Here is a 15323-nt window from a genome sequence, read left to right on the forward strand (position 1 = left end):
CTCCAGCCTTATACTAAGTTGCAGAGGTAACTCCCAGAGGGTAGCAGAAAGCAAATAAAAAGAGAACAGAGCTAGGGCAGTCTCGGCTTGACTACAATGTAACAAAATATAAAAAACAACATTAAAGGTTGTTGTCTTCAAAGAGGAGAGGGGGTGGAGATAGAAAGAAAATAAGCAGGTGTGAGGGTGTATTTTAATGATTGGCCCCACCATGAAGCACCGAGCGGCGGGACTTTGTTTGAACAGTCATTCTATGCTGACAGAGACCCTTTAACAGCTGTGGCCAGCTTACATAAATGGCCATTAAACTTCCCAGTATTACAGTATTATGCAAAGCACCAATGTATATGGGGTTTTTTTTGTGTGTGTGTTTTTTTTTTGGGGGGGGGGGTGGGAGTTGGCATTTCTTTACATTATTTATTATGGTTGGCCATCACATTCCTCAGTGCTTTACAGATATTACCTCCACTGTGGCTCACAATCTAGATTCCCTATCTGTATGTCTTTGGAGTGTAGGAGGAAACCGGAGGAAACCCACACAAACACGGGGAGAGCATACAAACTCCTTGCAGATGTTGTCCTTAGTGGGATTTAAACTCAGGACCCCAGTGCTGCAAAGCTGCAGTGCTAACCACTGAGCCACTGTGCTTACAAATCAAGGTATTATTTGTTTGTTTGCTTAAAAAGTGAAAACTAAGAAAAATATCCGTTATTATATAATAATAATCTTTATTTTTATATAGCGCTAACATATTCCGCAGCGCTTTACAGTTTGCACACATCCTCACTGTCCCCGATGGGGCTCACAATTATATAGCAGTGTATAGAAGTGGGGGTTTTTTTTCGTGGCATTGGAGTATATGTGGCAATATCAAGTGGTGTCTTTAACAGAGTAATATCATTATAGGTGTCGGTGGACAACAGTGTCAGCATGGCCATGTTTTAAAGAACTCTTTAAAATTGGCAAGTGAGGACAGGGGGGGGGGGGGGTTGTGTGTGAGCTAATTTGCATTTTTCCCCAGAGGTCCTATTATCCATAAAACCAGCCATGCTTGTACTGCCTGTGGGCCACGGAGGAATATGGAACTGACTTCTAAATAATTAAATATACATCTTACATACCGCAGATATGCATGTCCTATTTTAAGGGCTGCAGTGTGTTACTACATGGTATCACTTCAAATACACGTTAATGTGAGCTGAGTATCTGTCACTTATATTGCATTCATTCAGCTGACCAATCAACATTTGCAGCATAACTCACAATTATTTGTGCTTAGGTTTGTCCCTTAATGAGGGTTTGGTCAGTGTTTATTACATAATAATAAGACAGTATCGAAGTTTGCAACCAACTATTAATGGAGTTTTAATAGATTATAATAGGCAGAGTGACAAGTAATAAGAATGAGTCACGCTGGAATGTCTGCGCTACAAACAGATTAGGTGGAGAATGAGATATGTTGTAATTATATTATTATTTTAGGACGATTGTTGTCTGTGTTTGGTCAGTGGGATGATACTTTGTAGCATCCATCTTAACATATGGGGCACTTAGGGCTCATTTAGACTTCAGTAATTTTTGCAACATTTGCAACAAAAAAAATGTCATCAGTATTTTTGATCCGATTTCCATCAGAGTTTGGTGGGTGTCAGTTTTAACCATCATCAGTCTCAACCATCAATGTTTGGTTCAAGTTTTATCCGTTTTTCTTTTATGAAAAAAATAAAATGATGGCGGTTTCTCAATATTCTCCTATTAAACAGTCAGTGAAAACCGGGCTGCACCAAGATGCACTTAGGCCGGGGTCACACTTGCGAGAAACACGCACAAGTCTCGTGCCTCAATACCCGGCACTGCCACCGGCACTCGGACCGGAGACTTCAGCTGAATAGAAATACATGCAGCCGCACACTCTGGCCCCGATTGCTGGTGGCAATATTGAGACGCGAGGTTCTTGCAAGTGTGACCCTGGCCTAACCCATAGACTGGGGATGCCAAATTTGAACCATTTCTCAGCTCAAAATCAGACATGTCTGACCACTCTGTCTGAAAAAATGCACAGACATGTGAACAGGCCCTTAGACCAAAATGAGTTGGTGAAAAGCACGCACAGAATATGTACTGTATGTAAAGACTTGATGCTGGAGTGAGCCGTAACAGTCTGGCATGGCCTTAGAGATGTGTGCCATGTCTACTCACATGGGGTACATTACTTATCGGGGAACATCAGGGTTCATTCATTCAATTATTTTTTATGCTTTGCTTATATAGTGCTATCTTATTTTGCAGCACTTTGCAGACATTATCATCACTGTCCCCATTGGGGCTCACAAGCTAGAATCCCTATCAGTATGTTTTTGGAGTGTGGGAGGAAACCGGAGAACTTAGAGGAACCCAGGCAAACATGGGGAGAACATACAAACACCTTGCGGATGTTGGACTTTGGTGGGATTTGAACCCAGGACCCCAGCGCTGCAGTGCTATAATGCTAACCACTGAGCCACCGTGCTGCCTCCCACCGTTAATGCCGCCCCCATCAGAGTACGGGTGGCAAACCCTGATGGGGGGACTCTGATGAGACGGGGAACCGAGATCTTGTACCCTCAATGCCACTTAGAATACAGCTAGGCTCCGTAGTTTATTGATTACGCAGTATTATTAGAGTACGCTATTATAAGGGGCCGCTAATCAGTCTCACGCTGCCTGTTTTACAGCACATGGGACTCGGTAGTGCTGTTTAGTATTCCGCTGTAGTCCTTCTGCTGTTTGATGGTGAGTATTAATGCAGCTTTATGGACACTTTACAGCACCTCTCCTAGGACATATAATCTTCTCTCCCGTCAAGCTTAGTATTTGTGGGTTTTTTTCTTCTTTGACTCCTTTCATACATGTGAGATCACTTGTAATTTTGTAACAGAAATCTCTTCTGAGAATGTGTCATTACTGTTTGCTTCGGTGCAGGTTTTGGCATTTAGTGCTTTTTCTGCATTGCACATAGCACCCTCATGTCATCCAACCAATCCAATCAATTACTTGTCGGACAAGTTTTTCAACCATGACTAAATGGAAACGCGTTGCTCTTAGCATTTGATCTGATTATTAAGAGATCTGACATCTGCACTGACTCTGATTTTATATCGTGCACCTACACAATAAGTAGAATGATAGATACTCATAGATCAGACGGAATACAGGACTTTCAAATTTTGAGGGCGTCATCATAAATCAATGTATTGAGCGCTACTTACTTATACGGCATGAAGCTCTCTACCTGCAGCCATACAAGACGGTGACAATAAACCCAAGAGTAGAAAGTCAGTACTCACCCCTGCGCTGGTGTAGAAGTCACTGATGTGTGCGCCTCTCCTCAGGTACCAGTGACTGCAGCGCAGATGGGCTGAATCCCATGCTCTTGGGTCTCTTTGCTCTGTGGCTCTGGTGTGATGTTCCTCCTCCTATTAGTTCTTACTGAGTGTCTTCTTCTTGATTCCTGGCTCCTGCGGCAGATCTTGTTCTCCAGGACTCTCTATGCGTTAGGTCTGGCAGAAGCAAACATAACCAGAAGCTTTAGACAGAAGGCGTGGTGGGAGGAGAGAGGCAGTACACAGGCTTTATCCTTCTAAGGAAAATAGAAAGAATGCAATGGAGGAGGGAATAACACTGCTGCGGGTGCAATAGATGCCAATTACTGCCATATGTCCCGACTGGTGTCATTTTTATATCCACTAATTGAATTTTAATTTTGTGGCTAGGATATAATCTGGTATAATGAGGACTCGCTGTACCCCCTTTGTTTTCAGACTGAGCGGATTGGCAAAAAAATATATAGATAGAATTAGTTTACCGCAATTTTTTGTTTTCTCAATCATTTGCTAATGCAATGCTATGTTGTACAATATTTATTTACGTCTAGATGCCCGCTTGTCTTCAGAAAACAAGGGTTATATTGCTGGCTTACGTTGGGTGCTGATTGTGACACCTTCGGCGTCAGAACAGGTACCGAGATGCAGGGCCGGACTGGGACTGAAAATCAGCCCTGGCACACCAACCAAAGCAGCCCACGTGCTATAATAATTATATATATATATATATACATACATATATATATACATATATATACACATATACACACACACACATATACATTTTTTTTTTTTTAAATGGGAGGGTATCTTCAATACAACCTTTTCTCTACAGTTTGTTAAATCAGAAATATCTGGGAATTCTACAGATCCACAGAAACACATTTTACATAGAACAGACGTCTTTAAAGTATGGTCCCACGGGATAAATTCACAACGCTTTTTGTGGTTGCAGGTTTGCGTGTGGTAACTCTGCTTCATATTACCTTACTATCAAGGTGGATTGCTCTTACTTGAATCAACCACAAAGCTACCATTTGTAATGATATTAGCATTGTGGAAAAACAAGTGGTGGAAAACATACATGTCCATATGCATCAAATAGTTTAGTACTGTAGCTGGAGCTTCCCATCATAGCACACGTGTAATAAGCTTAACAGGAAGAAGTCATGATGAGAACAAATTTTTTTTTTATTAAGTTATTGTATTTCCACTACAAAAATTTAATATATAGTGAAAATACAATTTCAAAACATTGAGACAATGAAAAACAATAACCAAAAAAATCTGTGCAATCTTTGAGCAAACTTTGGTCTGCTGATTGACGTATTTTACGTTATTAATTCGCAAGATGAATAAAACATTATTCATAAAAATGCAGCATGTCAGAAAAAATAAATAACATAAGAAAATTGCAATATACAGTGCCTTGCAAAAGTATTCGGCCCCCTGGAACTTTTCAACCTTTTTGCACATATCACATGCTTCAAACATAAAGATACCAAATGTAAATTTTTGGTGAAGAATCAACAACAAGTGGGACACAATTGTGAAGTTGAACAAAATTTATTGGTTATTTTACATTTTTGTGGAAATGCAAAAACTGAAAAGTGGGGCGTGCAATATTATTCGGCCCCTTTACTTTCAGTGCAGCAAACTCACTCCAGAAGTTCATTGTGGATCCCTGAATGATCCAATGTTGTCCTAAATGACTAATGATGATAAATATCATCCACCTGTGTGTAATCAAGTCTCTGTATAAATGCACCTGCTTTGTGATAGTCTCAGGGTTCTGTTTGATGCACAGAGAGCATCCAGAAGACCAAGGAACACAACAGGCAGGTCAATGATACTGTTGTGGAGAAGTTTAAAGCTGGATTTGGATACAAAATGATTTCCAAAACTTTAAACATCCCAAGGAGAACTATGCAAGCGATCATATTGAAATGGAAGGAGTATCATACCACTGTAAGTCTACTAAGACCTGGCCGTCCCTCTAAACTTTCATCTCGAACAAGGAGAAGACTGATCAGAGATGCAGCCAAGAGGCCCATGATCACTCTGGATGAACTGCAGAGATCTACAGCTGAGGTGGGACAGTCTGTGCATAGGACAACAATCAGTCATACACTGCACAAATCTGGCCTTTATGGAAGAGTGGCAAGAAGAAAGCCATTTCTCAAAGATATCCATAAAAAGTGTCATTTAAAGTTTGCAACAAGCCACCTGGGAGACTCACCAAACATGTGGAAGAAGGTGCTCTGGTCAGATAAAACCAAAATTGAACATTTGACAACAATGCCAAACGATATGTTTGGCATAAAGGCAACACAGCTCATCACCCTGAACACACCATCCCCACTGTCAAACGTGGTGGCAGCATCATGGTTTTGGAATGCTTTTCTTCAGCAGGGACAGGGAGAATGGTTAAAATTAATGGGAAGATGCCGGATGGAGCCAAATACAGGACCATTCTTGAAGAAAACCTGTTGGAGTGCGCAAAAGATCTGAGACTGGGATGGAGATTTGTCTTCCAACAAGACAATGACCCCAAACATAAAGCTAAATCTACAATGGAATGGTTCACAAATAAACGTATCCAGGTGTTAGAATGGCCAAGTCAAAGTCCAGACCTGAATCCAATCGAAAATCTGTGGAAAGAGCTGAAAACTGCTGTTTACAAATGATCTCCATCCAACCTCACTGAGCTCGAGCTGTTTGCCATGGAAGAATGGGCAAGAATTTCAGTCTCTCCTTGTACAAAGCTGATAGAGACATACTCCAAGCGACTGCAGCTGTAATCGCAGCAAAAGGTGGAGCAACAAAGTATTAAGTTAAAAGGGCCGAATAATATTGCATGCCCCACTTTTCAGTTTTTGAATTTCCACAAAAATTTAAAATAGCCAATAAATTTCGTTCAACTTCACAATTGTGTCCCACTTGTTGTTGATTCTTCACCACAAATTTACATTTGGTATCTTTATGTTTGAAGTATGATATGTGGGAAAAGGTTGAAAAGTTCAAGAGGGCGGAATACTTTCGCAAGGCACTGTACTTTCAAGGGTTATCCAATACTCAGACAACCCTTTCTCAATTATTATATCTCACCATGCAAAATAATAACAGCCTACACTCCTCTCTGGTGCTGCCGCTGTTCCAGCAACATCGCTACTGAGTCTCCTGGGGCTTGCATGACATTATGTCGCATGAGCCTTGCAGTTAATAGGCTGCTTCACACTTACCTACTTTAGAGTAAACTGACATCCAGAAGAAGTGAGAACTGCTGCTGCCCTCTCTGAATGTCAGTTACGTTAGAAAGTAAGAGTTCATTTGCCCATTATCAGCTGCTGACTGGTTGCAGGGCTTATGTGACAAAAATTTGTTGCAAGCCCCAGGAGACCCAGTGCCGATGTTGCCGATTGGAATGTTGCCAACACCAGAGATGAGTTCAGGCTGTTATTATATTACATAGTGGAATATAGTAATTGAGAAGGGGTTATCTACTAGTGGTCAATCCCTTTAAAAACAAAAGTGCAATGCTTAGTCGTAAACACTCAAAATTATTTAGTCACATTCTTTGTAAACCACATAACTTAAAACATCTCTGGACACTTATTGCATCAGTGTTCTGACTGTATTACAGTTTAATACAACATAATGCCCAGAAAGTTGCCATTCCCAGCTAACAAAACTTTAACTTTTTTTTTTTTCAGCACAGTATTTGGTGCTTTAAATTTAAGTCCCCTGTCCATGTTCTTAGTCACCCTCCTGCGGCTTGTTTTTCAGCACTGCTCCGGTCCCGCGGTGCGATCTTGTGATTGTAACGTCTGACTGGTTGGAAGTCCGAACAAGTCACGTCACAAGCTCCCAATGCTACTCAGAGGCAGAATGAGGCACTTGGATATGCATTGATTTGTGACCTCTGGCGCTGAATGTCACACTGGAGCAGGCGGCAGGTCACCACTTCAGAACGGTATTAAAGGACCCTTGCTCCCCAATTATAAACCTATGGCTATGGTGTACCTTCCCAGTAAACTTCATTTCTAAATTTACAGTAAATATTAATGTAAAAAAGAAAACCTCCTACAGCTATTGCAGTTTGTTTCCTAATATAATAAACCAAAAAGGAATGGTGATACCGTTTTAATTACCTAAGGCTTTTTGACAATAGGTTGCTTTTTTCAGCCACTTTGTCAATAATATTATCTCCATCAAGTTTCATCAGGATGTCCTTTTCAGTAGCCATTAACATGAAAGATTCTAGGTGACTTTGATTCAAGCTGTTTCTTAATCTGTTTTTTTTATAAATTTTAATGTAGAGAAGCTTCGTTCACAAACAACTTGTGTAATGGAGAGACTTAAGGCCCTTTAACATTTAGCGATGCACCAGTGATCTGACCCAGTCAGGATCGCTGGTGCATCGCTAAATGATCGCTAGTGAGCTTTCACACAGAAAGATCTCACAGCGATGCAGCAGCGACGCAGCGCACGATACTCACCTTTCACACACAGCGATCCTGACGTTCTCCCGCCCGCCTCCACGCGTCGCTCGTCGTCACAGCAGGAAGCCTCAGCAGGAAGCTGACGACGAGAAATGGAGCCGCGCGATCAGCGACGGACAGTGGGGGAGCCAGTCGGAGGTAAGTATCACACATAGCGATATCGCTATAACGTCACAAAACCAGTGACGTTTTAGTGATATTGCTAGCGATATCGCTATGTATAAAACCCCCTTTAGAAGAAATTTGTATGCCTGTCCAATTATATTGTAAGCATCAGTAAGTAGATTATAGCGCTGTAGTAATTGATAGACACACAAAGAACAGTTCTTGCATGATGAGCAGCTTTTAGTCACTAGTTCTGTATCATCAATGGTGTCGTCTTCTGGGCTTGTGTCTGTTGCCACTCTAATATTATATTCTTCTAAGGGCGATCTTTTCAATTTCTCATAGTGCAAAGCCAGGCTGCGCAGCTCACTGCGGAGATTCTCAGGTGTTGCTCTGTCATCAAATTTAATCAAGCGTTTGCTTGTCTCATCCAAAGTAGGGCTATTTAATCCATTTTCTCTTATGGAATTAAAGTTTCGCGGATCAAGGCAGGCAAGGTCTGCATATATTGTTCCATTTGCGGTGAAACGTTGTTCCATGCTTTGTGTGACAGCATCCAAGATGATATTATGAACTTTCACCTTGTATGCGATTTCTGCATTTGAATGTACCTCATCTTCGGCTACTTCACCTGCCATTAGTTTTCTTCTTCTAATTCTTTTCTCAGGCAAAGAATTTTCAATTTTAAAGCTAAATTCTCCATATTTTTCTTGAAGTTGGTCATTTGCCCATTTTACAAAGTTATTTGCAGCTTCTTTGACCTCATCAAATGATCGAACATAGCTTTTTAGATTCTCCTGCACGTCCATCACCATCCAGTAACCTGTTAAAATATCCATGCCAGATGTTTGCAAATACTTAGATAATGGAGAGGTGAGTTCAAATATGCGTAAAAAATTTGTGCTGTAATGACTGTTTCGTATCTAAGCAGGCAGTCACAGTATCCTTTAGCTTTTGCTCGAGCATCAGCGTTATGGTTGCTTGAAGAATAGAACATTTTAAGCATGACAATGAGACTGACATATAAAGCAGAATCTGGCTTGTCAAAGGATCCAAAAACCTTTTTCAAAGCAACATCTTTTGACCACCAACGTGTTTCAGCTACTGTTGAAAGCCTGCGATGGAGTGGGTCCTGGCTTACATTCTCCCACAAATCCATTCGAACATACGAATCTTTAATGAACGTTGCTACATCGTTGAGAAGCATAAATAATGATGCACTTTGCAAAGTTGTCTTGGTGCTCTCTGACAAAACTAGGTTTAGGATATGCGAATAACACCACACATGTATTTGGCCAGGAGAGACAGTTGTTAACCAAGTTGAAAAGCCTTTGTAAGTCCCTTGCATATTAGCTGCCCCATCAGTGGAATTGCCAATGCATTTTGTAACGTCTATGTGGCATAAAGAGAGAACGCTCATTAGAAGCTGGTGTATTGCTTCACCGGTGGTTAATTTGCAGTCTACTATTGCAAGCAGCCGTTCATGGATTTGGTTAGTGACATAACGGATTATAATGCTCATCTGTTCTCGTGATGTTATATCTTGTGATGTGTCAATCTGGATGGAGAACATTCCAGCGTCCCTTACTTCTTTTTCAATAGTAGTTTGAATAAGTTGCTTGATGGCATCAAGTATTCCATTCACATTGTTTTTTGACAGCAACGTTAATAGTGATCCTCTGCCTCTAGCACCTTTGGAATGCTGCTGTTGGCTTTTTTCAATGCATTCACTTACATGTTCTTGCAGACAAACATCATACTTGCTTAACAGTAGAACTAGTTCCAAAAAATTCCCATGCCCTAAAGTCACATTCTTTAACATATATGCTGCTTCAGCTTTGTCCCCTCTGTAGCTGAGTCCACATTTTCCAATCACCTTTATTATGTCTATTACCCTATGAAGTACTTGTCTTCTTTTTCGAACTTAGCTGTTGTAAGTGTTGTGGCTTGAACAGTTGTGCGGGAGAACAAGTCTGATAACTTTGCACATTTTGCTGCATCAGCTTCCAGACTCCTCTTCTTTTTTTCCCTGACCTTCTCTGCACCACCTTTCCTTTTTGGCTGTGGTTGGATCCATTTTACATCATTAACACCAATCTGTGAATTAATGAAATTGCTTTGTGTAATCCAAGTTGTAACTCTACAAAAAGTCAAAGCTATATTTTTCTGAGGTTATTTTGTGAAATGATGCTGCTTAATAGTAATAACTAATTGAAGAATATTTGATGTATTTATTACTTAACCTAAGATCATAAAATATACCTATGTCATGTTGACAGTGAACATCTCTGAGCTCCTATAGGCATGCCATGCATAAATCTGGAGAGAATTCTACACTCACTGGCCACTTTATTAGGTACACCTGTCCAACTGTGTGTTAAGACTTAATTTCTAATCAGCCAATCACATGGCGGCAACTCAGTGCATTTAGGCATGTAGACATGGTCAAGACAATCTCCTGCAGTTCAAACCGAGCATCAGTATGGGGAAGAAAGGTGATTTGAGTGCCTTTGAACGTGGCATGATTGTTGGTGCCAGAAGGGCTGGTCTGAGTATTTCAGAAACTGCTGATCTACTGGGATTTTCACGCACAACCATCTCTAGGGTTTACAGAGAATGGTCCGAAAAAGAAAAAAAATCCAGTGAGCGGCAGTTCTGTGGCCGGAAATGCCATGTTGATGCCAGAGGTCAGAGGAGAATGGGCAGACTGGTTCGAGCTGATAGAAAGGCAACAGTGACTCAAATTGCCACCCGTTACAACCAAGGTAGGAAGAAGAGCATCTCTGAACGCACAGTGCGTCGAACTTTGAGGCAGATGGGCTACAGCAGCAGAAGACCACACTGGGTACCACTCCTCTCAGCTAAGAACAGGAAACTGAGGCTACAATTTGCACAAGCTCATCGAAATTGGACAGTAGAAGATTGGAAAAACGTTGCCTGGTCTGATGAGTCTCGATTTCTGCTGCGACATTCGGATGGTAGGGTCAGAATTTGGCGTAAACAACATGAAAGCATGGATCCATCCTGCCTTGTATCAACGGTTCAGGCTGGTGGTGGTGGTGTCATGGTGTGGGGAATTTTTTCTGGGCACTCTTTGGGCCCCTTGGTACCAATTGAGCATCGTTGCAACGCCACAGCCTACCTGAGTATTGTTGCTGACCATGTCCATCCTTTTATGACCACAATGTACCCAACATCTGATGGCTACTTTCAGCAGGATAATGCGCCATGTCATAAAGCTCGAATCATCTCAGATTGGTTTCTTGAACATGACAATGAGTTTACTGTACTCAAATGGCCTCCTCAGTCACCAGATCTCAATCCAATAGAGCATCTTTGGGATGTGGTGGAACGGGAGATTCGCATCAGGGATGTGCAGCCGACAAATCTGCGCCAACTGTGTGATGCCATCATGTCAATATGGTCCAAAATCTCTGAGGAATGCTTCCAGCACCTTGTTGAATCTCTGCCACGAAGAATTGAGGCAGTTCTGAAGGCAAAAGGGGGTCCAACCCCTTACTAGCATGGTGTACCTAATAAAGTGGCCAGTGAGTGTATATGATGTATGAGTGAAATGTCTCACTTAGGCCCTGTTCACAAGCTTTACTTTTGCAGTGCATCCTAGGTTTGTCTGTGTTTCTTCAGGGTTCTAACACATTTCAAATACATACTGATAGGGAAATTGTATTGTGAGCCCCAATTGGGACAGTAAAGATAATGTCTGTAAAGTGCTGTGAAATTAGTGGTGCTAAGCGACTAACAAATAAATGCTGTTTGTATAATTTTAACTGTTAAAGGGAACCTGTCAGCTGTTCTGGCCGCTATAAGATGCGGCCACCGCCTTTCAGGGCTGATATACAGTATTCTATAATGCTGTAGATAAGCCCCCCGATCCGACCTAAATAAGTTTTATTATACTCACTCAGACACCTGTGCAGGAGCGTGATGCCGGGTAGCCACAAACCAAGCAGGATGGCGACATCGCAAGAAGAAGGGAGGCGCCGGACCTGGAGCTGCGACAGCCATCGAACCGGACTGCATCGGACCGCCTCCCCCAAAAGTTATTTTTCTTATCTTGCTGCGGCAAAAAGAGGTGACAGGTGCACTTTACTAAAAAGTAGTAAATAAAAATATAAAAACAATACAAAACATATACAATAACAAAATGTGCATGTGCATCACCACTCAAATACTCATGAATCCATGTCCGCTTTTGAAAACATTTGATGTGGCATCCATTTTGAAATTGTATCACAATCCAAATTTTTTCATTCATTTATACAAAATAATACTGCAGGAGGCCTTTCACTCACCTTCACATGTAGTATAGTGCTCTCTTTCCTGCTTTTTGGCCCTTCGGATTTTGGTGTACACATCTATTTAAAAAAAAAAAATTCAATGACTTTAATTGAGGCACACTTCCACCACCACTGTATGTGGAAGTGATTACTTTGGGTGCCATTATTCTGCGTTGGGGAACAGTGTAGGGGCCATCATACAGTGTTGGGGTCACCGGAGATCTTAATGTGTGTGTGTGTGTGGACTGTGTGTGGGCATCACTGTGTGTGGGCATTGAATGGGAATCATGCTGTGTATGTGGAGGGTACTATGGAGGAATTCACTGTGAGAGTATCCTGTGTTTGTGGGAAAAATGTGTTGCTTTATGGTGGCCATTAATGGGTTACCATAGTGAGTGAGAACACAAGGGGGGTTCAATAGGGGAAAATTACTTTGTAAGTGCTACAATACAAGTCCCTCTCACTGCCTTTAATATCTGGGAGATACAGCCTTCTGTGACTGCACCTATGTGCTGTGACCCCACTGACATTTTTTAGTTTTGTAAGGGGAAACCCCATTTAAGATGTCTGCTAGACCTTTCGCCGCCAGACATGGATTAAGGCGTATGACAGAACGATGGACAGATATGTTATATTATTGTTTTTAGGGCTTTGGTGGAATTAGGCATTAGGTGAGTATAACTGTGCTTGTTATCTAATATATAAAGCTCAATGTGTGTGTGTATGTTTGTATGTATGGATGTGTGTGTGCACTGTGTATGTCCGGGAATGGCATCTGCACCGTCGCAGCTACAGCCACAAAATTTTGCAGTCACACGTCTGGACCCCGAGAGCGTCATAGGCTATGTTGCGAGGCGAAATTTTAACCTTGCGCGTTCCAATTCATCAAACAATTTTGCCTATTCATATCATTTCTATGGTGTTATCGTCCTTCTGTAAAGCTGGAAATAACACAATTTATTACCGTGCCAACACAGACCACCCTCTGACACAGACTACAGGGGGAGCCCAGTATCACACAGGATAGGATTAGATACACGGCTCAGCAGTCAGTATCACACAGGATAGGATTAGATACATGGCTCAGCAGAAAGTATCACACAGGAGAGGATTAGGTACACAGTTCAGCAGACATCACACAGGATAGGATTAGATACACAGCTCAGCAGTCAGTATCACACAGGAGAGGATTAGGTACACAGCTCAGCAAACATTATCACACAGGATAGGGTTAGATACACAGCTCAGAAACAGGATGTGCCAAAGGAGAGGACATTTTCTTTCCAAGAATTCCACTCATTCCATCTGATTTGTTTTTTGATTTTAAACGCCTCCAGTTTCCAGTTCAACTGCTATTTGCAATGTCCATTAACAATGCTCAGGGACAGTCCTTTAAAGTAGTATGGATCGATTTGCAATCTCCATGCTTTTCTCATGGTCAACTTTACGTGATCTGTTCAAGAGTTGGAACTGCCAAAAATGTGTTCATCTTTGCACCGAAAGGAAAAACCAAAAATCTTGAATGAGTTGAAAATAAAATACTATCAATACTTGGGTAATCGTTTAGTTAATTTGTGTTGCAAATCTGTAGTGTTGAATATATGATGTGAAATGTTTTTATGTGCAATATAATCATAATAATTTGTTATAACTAACCAGAGTTGGTTACTATGCTCAGGCAACACCAGGCTCTTCAGCTAGTTTTTAAATAAAAAAGTAAAAGTGTTTTGTTTCATTTATAATAAAGGATTTTTATTTCATATGTATACGGAGGTGCTGGGGATGATATATACAGGTGCTGGAGTCTCGTGTATATACAGGGGCTGGTGTATACACAGGTGCTGGTGGAGATGCATTGCTGGGGCTGGGTATATACAGGTGCTGGGGCTGTTGTATATACAGGACCTGTATACACATTAGCCCCAACAACGTATATCCACCAGCACCTGTGTATACACACCAGACCCAGAATCTACATCCCCCCAGCCCTTGTATATACATCCACATCAGTGCAGGGGGCAGGTGGCGGCCCCCCCAGTCCTGCCCTGTATATACATCCACATCAGCGCAGGCAGATGGCGGCCCCCCAGTCCTGCCCTGTATATACATCCACATCAGTGCTAGCAGATGGTGGCCCCCCAGTCCCTGTATATACATCCACGCTGGCAGATGACAGCCCCCCAGCCCTGCCCTGTATATTTATATATATATCCATCACATCAGTGCACCCCCCAGCCTCTTTTAACTCACCCCCGGCCCACAACGCTTTGAATGAACTTCAGCCTGCCCTAAGCCCAGCGCGCGGGGGTAGGAGTGGAGTCGCGCACAGCAGCTCCCTCTGCCCAGCCTCCTCTGGTCCCTGGATAAATTCCTGCTTCCTGGCCTGGGTCGGTGAACGCAGCCACGGCGACGCCATTGATAGTGTCTGTGCCTGGTGCAGGCAGCCAGTGACGGAAGAGCATAGCAGAGGCGTGCTCTTTCCGGCTCTCCGGCGTTGATCACTCTCCCTGGGTCTGCGCTGCCTCCCTGCTGCTGCTAAGGATGTTTGCTTACCAGCTGCAGCAGTGACGTCACGTCTATAGTGCTTGTAACTGTTGCAGCCAATCAATATAAGCAGTGAATAAATGTGATGTAGTACGTGTTTCAGACCTCTGTAACACAGCCTTATGAGGAGCGGAAGAAAATGTATGGGGAAATGAAGACGTCCGTGAGCCCACCGGTTGAGATATGGGTGGGAAACAATATGGCTCCGGACAGCTTGCCACCCAGCTTTCCCAGACTCCTGCATGGCAATTATGACTATATATAAATAATCCTACCCTCCTCCTGGTAGAGCAGAGTAATGCGGCCTTTTTGTAGAAGTATTTTTTATGAGTCACTCACATCACATCATGGGTCGCCCTGAGCTTGCCACCCAGCTTTCCCAGACTCCTGCATGGCAATTATTATGACTATATAAATAATCCTACCCTCCTGGTAGACCAGAGTAAGGCGGCCTTTTTGTAGCAGTATTTTTTGAGTCACTCACATCACATCATGGGTCGCCCTGAGCTTG

The 15323-nt window shown here is 42.2% G+C and overlaps 1 protein-coding gene across 1 annotated transcript in view; it reads right to left on the reverse strand.

Moving 5' to 3' along the window:
- BOK (BCL2 family apoptosis regulator BOK) overlaps nt 1–14700 on the reverse strand; it is a 78231-nt gene extending 63531 nt beyond the window's left edge. Inside the window, exons 1-4 of the mRNA XM_073581188.1 lie at nt 14519–14700; nt 12284–12346; nt 11893–12048; nt 3328–3540 (exon numbers count right to left, since the gene is read on the reverse strand). The gene's annotated coding sequence lies outside the window, so the exon portion shown is untranslated. The remainder of the gene's footprint in view (nt 1–3327; nt 3541–11892; nt 12049–12283; nt 12347–14518) is intronic.
- Between the last annotated feature and the right edge of the window lie 623 nt (nt 14701–15323).

Source organism: Dendrobates tinctorius, unplaced genomic scaffold, assembly GCF_039654945.1.
Source record: "Dendrobates tinctorius isolate UK_male_01 unplaced genomic scaffold, ASM3965494v1 ptg000069l, whole genome shotgun sequence".
Lineage (NCBI taxonomy): Eukaryota > Metazoa > Chordata > Amphibia > Anura > Dendrobatidae > Dendrobates > Dendrobates tinctorius.